Source organism: Felis catus, chromosome E1 (genome assembly GCF_018350175.1).
Source record: "Felis catus isolate Fca126 chromosome E1, F.catus_Fca126_mat1.0, whole genome shotgun sequence".
Classification (NCBI taxonomy): Eukaryota; Metazoa; Chordata; class Mammalia; order Carnivora; family Felidae; genus Felis; species Felis catus.
This window is the reverse complement of record NC_058381.1, coordinates 5303249-5308395: the sequence shown is the minus strand read 5'-3', so window position 1 is coordinate 5308395 and position 5147 is coordinate 5303249. Positions and strand designations below refer to the sequence as shown.

The 5147-nt window shown below is 51.2% G+C and overlaps 1 long non-coding RNA gene across 1 annotated transcript; it reads right to left on the bottom strand.

The window, feature by feature from the left end:
- Positions 1-348: 348 nt before the first annotated feature.
- On the bottom strand, positions 349-3287 carry LOC123382012. The gene is made up of 2 exons (XR_006589752.1): positions 3214-3287; positions 349-1602 (listed from the first exon to the last, which is right to left on the bottom strand). It is a non-coding gene; the product is annotated as an uncharacterized LOC123382012 (long non-coding RNA).
- Between the last annotated feature and the right edge of the window lie 1860 nt (positions 3288-5147).

The window sequence follows — 5147 nt, the reverse complement described above, 5'->3', positions numbered from 1 at the left end:
CTTCTCCATTCTCCAACATCTAGAACAGCACCTGGCCCCTGAGGATTTTATATCATCTTTTTAAAAATAATCTCTTCCGTGAAACAACAACTCTTGTGACATGTTAATAACAGATTTCCAGGGGCGCCCGGGTGGCTCAGTCGGATGAGCGTCCGACTCTCGATCTCGGCTCAGGTCATGATCTCACGGCTCGTGGGTTCGAGCCCCGCATCAGGCTCCGTGCTGGCGGTGTGGAGCCTGCTTGGGATTCTTTCTCTCTCACCCTCTCTCTCTCTCTGCACCTCTCCCCCCCCCCCCGCCCCACTCAACGCACGCCCTCTCTCAAAGCAAACGTTCAAAACATAATAAAAGACTTCCCTCTCTTTTTTTAATGGAGAGCTTTGGCTTTCTGAGAACATATTCAGTAACAATCAAGTAACATGTCAGTAGAAACCCAGTGTCCTGACGTTCTCTGTGAACACTTAGGAAATTTCCCCGAGCACATTACTGGGTCCGGCCTTCCCGCTGGAAGTCATCGACAGGGCAGCCCCCGGTATCCAAGCCTCCGCCTTGATCCGATCTAGGGCACAGCATCTGTGCCCTGCAGTAAGAGATGGGAGAAGTCCCAGGGGTGTTCCTAAATCGGGAGACTGCCTTCATTATCATGCATCCCCAGTAAATCCTAAGCATGACTTATGAGACTCCTTTTAGGATGATTAAAAGAACGAAAGAAACTAATGAGAAGATCACACACTTCATTTGTAGCAAACATTTCGGGCAGTTTTCTTCCACGATGTTTAGAAAGGGAGCCCAGGGGAATGAAACGGGCCTCTGCATCTTGGTACCCCGAGTCAGAAAACGCAAGGGGCCGTATATCTTAAAGATGACTGCGGGGTGTCCAGTCAAGCTGAAATAGAGAAATAAATGGTCTGTGCTGGTTGTCTGTGTGTGTGTGTGTGTGTGTGTGTGTGTGTGTGCAAGGTGGGTGGAGAGTGGATGTTACAGAATAGTGAGAATAAAGGTAGGCAGTGCCCAGGTAGTAAAATCTATGAGAATGTTCCACTGGAAACCACCGAAGGGTTTTTAGCCAGGCTCTGATTTAATGAGACTTGCATTTGGGGAAGATGTCTCCAGGTGCGGCCTGGAGAACAGGGTAGAGGGCACACCACAGATGTCAAGGCCGGTGACGGGGCCACCGGAGTGATTCAGCGGAGAAAGAAGGGTGATGATATGGACAGAGAGGGGCCAAGGAACGTGGTAGAAACCACGTTGTGTCTTGAGATTCGAAGGCGCAAAATGACATCTTTAAAGGAGTCTAGTGTCCCTAGGGTAGCGCACCGATCTCCGTTGGACAGACGGACAGAGACGTGGAATTACAGCCTAATTTACTTCTGCAAACTTGAGGTCTTTCCCAAAGGACTAAGGCCCCTTCTCTGCTTCTCTTTCCCTGTATTTCTGTTGATACGGACAGGCCTGTATGGCTCCATGAGGGACGCGACCTATAAAGAAAGCTTTCGGTGTGGGATATTGAGTTATACAACCCTACTCAGCGTCAGTCAGCGGGGGTGGGATGCCTTCCAGGAGAATCCTGCATGACCCCTCCAAGCAGAGCAGTGGCCCATCCTGGAAATGACAAAAAAAAAAAAAAAGTTAGACACAGACGGGTCACACGCGACGGCAGAAGCCTGGCCACAAGCCTACCATAGCACTCCTCCTTCAGAAGCACCACACAAGCCCGTTCTTCTGCAGGGTCAGAGCCTGGACCTTGCCTGGGCCTCCTTCTGGGCTGTGATTTCCTGCCCACTAGTCTTTCCCGGCATGTGCCCTGCTGGAATAAATTGTCCCAAACCCACACACCAGAGACTGCTGAGTTTTTTTTTTTCTTTTCCAAAGCAGAACTTCTTACCAGATAGCAGCCCCCTCTGTGGTTCTGTTCCGTCCGCCAACGCCTCTCCTTCAAAGTCTTTCTCCGCTAGGCTCTGGATCCTGTGTCACCCCCAGGCTCTCCTTCCAGATGGTTTCTGGTTGGGTTCAGCCAATGGGAAGTATCAGCCGGCGACTGAGTGGAGGAGGGAGGTCAGGATAGGTGTCCCTCTCTTCCTCCCGGCTTGGATGCTTCATCTTTGACTTCCCTCCTTGACCGTAGCCCCCCCACCAGGTGCCCCTCCTCCTCTCCATCAACATCTTTCCACTTCAAGTTGCTTCAGCCCCCAGGGGTGACCACAGCTTCCTTCCGGTGCTGGTCTCTGGGTAATCCCTCCTCCCTCGTCTGTGCCCTGCGCCCAGCCCGCCTCTCTGGTCAGCGGTCTGCTCACACACGTCTCTTCCTTCGAACCGTCTACCATGGATCTGGTTTGCCGAGACTCTGACATTAGCACAGTTCTGGTAAATTGTGCCCTGTCATCTGCATTAGTTCATGGTGTCCCCCGCCATGGTGGACATCCGCAACTCCATGGTGGGCATCCGCAACTTGAACACAATGGGTTAGCCCTCTCGTTCATGTTCCGACCACGGGCACTCGCTTATAAGAGTTTTTCTTGGGGCGCCTGAGAAGCTCAGTCGGTTAAAGCTTCTGACTTCTGCTCAAGTCATGATCTCACGGTTCGTGGGTTCAAGCCCCAAGTCAGGCTCTGCATTGACAGCATGGAGTCTGCTTAGGATTTTCTCTCTCTCTGCCCTTGTGTGTGCTCTGTCTCTTTCTCTCAAAATAAACGTAAAAAAAGAGTGTGCTTATCCCTTAAAACACACACACACACACACACACACACACACACACACACACACAAGCACATTTTGGGATTCCACAGCACTTTTGCCCCTTTTCCGTGGCATAGAAGGGTTGGCCTTAAGGAAGTGTTCGTAACTCTCGTTTGGAATCTGAGTGGAATCATCAGTGACCTCTGAGGTCCTATCTTTATATTCCTCTACCACGTGTCCAAAGGTCTCACATCCACGGGGAGGATTTGGGTGTGTTGGAGGGTGGGGATTTAATTCAAGACCACGTGAGGTGGCACCTGATTCTGAACTATTCGGGACAGGATCACAGAATGGATTTTACAGAGCTGAAATCTCGAACAAGGATTTGAAGACAGTTTGCTGTGCGGTGAGTGATGTGAACCGCCCCACCCTCCACCCCCCATCTATATTATCCTCAGTAACATCATCCTGGCTCAGTAGGGCTCTTGAGAGAAGGAGTTACTTTAAAGCTATGGAAAGACGTGTGAAGATTCTTACCTTGTTCAACGTGGTGAGGACAGAGACAACACTCAAGGTCGAAAACAACTTGGACACAGTGGAGGGGACGTCCCTGAGAATTAGCACAAATTGTGGGGCGCACTCCAGAGTTTCGTGGGCTGTGGAATCGATAGGGGTAGACACAAATTATACAAGAGTATCCCATCCGACACCAGAGATCCTCCTGGCTCAGTGAGCAGCACTGTAGCATTGAGCAAGTTCTACAGACCAAACATCCGAATGCCCCCTGCTCAGTGACATAACCCTACAGCTCCTGATACCTAGATGGGTGCATGCACGTGTGTTTAGATTCACCAACCATGTGAAATATCTACTGAATGAATGAGTCCCTGATTCATTCTCTCTCTGCCTGACCTTGTTCCTCCAAGCAATACTATGTTCCAACTTCACTGAGTCTCCCACACCTGTCTTCTTCTCCCCTCGGATAAATGAAGCGCCCCCCTATCTTGTCTCCCTGATGGCAGGGATTTTCTCCTGCTCATCCGTCTTCCTGAAATGCAAATCTGATCAAGTCTCCTTCTTGCTCGAAACTCGTCAGTGGCTCCAAGTTGTCCTCAGACTCCCTAAAACTGCGGACAAGAAGGTCATTCCTGAGTTGAAATTTCCTTAACTATTCAGACTGCTCTCTTGATACTCTTGACCCCTCACAGTGCGTTCTAGCAATGTAATAAACATTGTCAGTCACACCAGATGTTGTCTTACCTCTGGGTCTCAACAATTCTCTATTTCCCTTAGCCCAGGGGACACAGACATGCCATGTTCTCTCTTGGCTTGGGTCTTGAACAGTCTTTTCCCCCTCCGTCCATCCCTTAATTAACTCCTACCTACCTGCAGGTCTCAGCTAGATGCTACTTTATCTGTAAAATACTTCGTGGCTCCCCTGAGGTGCAGGTTAGCATCTGTCTTTTGTGTCTCTTTTGCGCCCTATGTTTATTTTAGCAGGGCGTTTGATGCCTTGTATTTGTTCGGTTATTTGCATGTTCCCTTAACTGGACGGATACAGACAAGCTCTGTGAAGGTTTGCTTTTTGCATCAGTCCTGGTCTAGTCCGAAAGACAGAATCAATCCCAGCAATCCTAAGAGAAGGGGCTTCATACGAGGAATTGGGGAAATAGGTACTGGAGAGCTGACAAGGCAGAGGAGGAATAGTGAGGTGGGACGGGAAGCAGCCACCACCCCTAGGGCTTGGGGATTGAAGGTAAGAGGCTGCGGGTCCTGGAGCCCCAAGGCTTTCAGGAGGGACCCTGCGGATTGGGGGACCCAGGTCTTGGAGGAGAGGCTGCTACCTGGCTGGCGGGTGCTGGTGTGTGGCCGCTCAGGGGAGGGACCCCAGAACTGGGACCCACTGGCTGGCTGCAGCCCTTCTCTCTTGGTTGCAGGGACAGATGCGGCTGGTTTGGGGACCGTGGGGAGAAAACCAGAAACTGGAATTAGAGGCCACTGTCAGGGTAAAGAGCATCCTGTAGCAAGGCTGACCAGGACAGCCGAGAACAGGAAGAAGCTGGTTTCCTCTCCTCCGGCCAGCCTCCCTCCCTCTGGCACCTGCTGTTGGGCAGAGCTTCAGGGGGCCCCCACTGGCCAAACAGGACCCTGGACCTAGAATCACAGAGGACAGGCTCGAAGCTGAGACACGACAGCTGGAGACAACATAGAGTCTAGTTCACCGTGATTGGGGCGAATGAACGGCTGAGTTCTATTCCAGAAAGCGACCGAAACGAAGCCCCCATAAAGAGAAAACTCCACAACTTCTCTCAGGGCAGAAGCAGGGGAATTGGTACCAACCACACAGATTGTACAGTTTGCTACCGACCCACCATATTGTGGTTACCTGTGGAGGAAGAGCAGGTCCCGCCAAACCCAAGAAAGACTCGAGGAATCAGCAGGAAACTTCCCCGCCGGAGAAGCCCGCACCG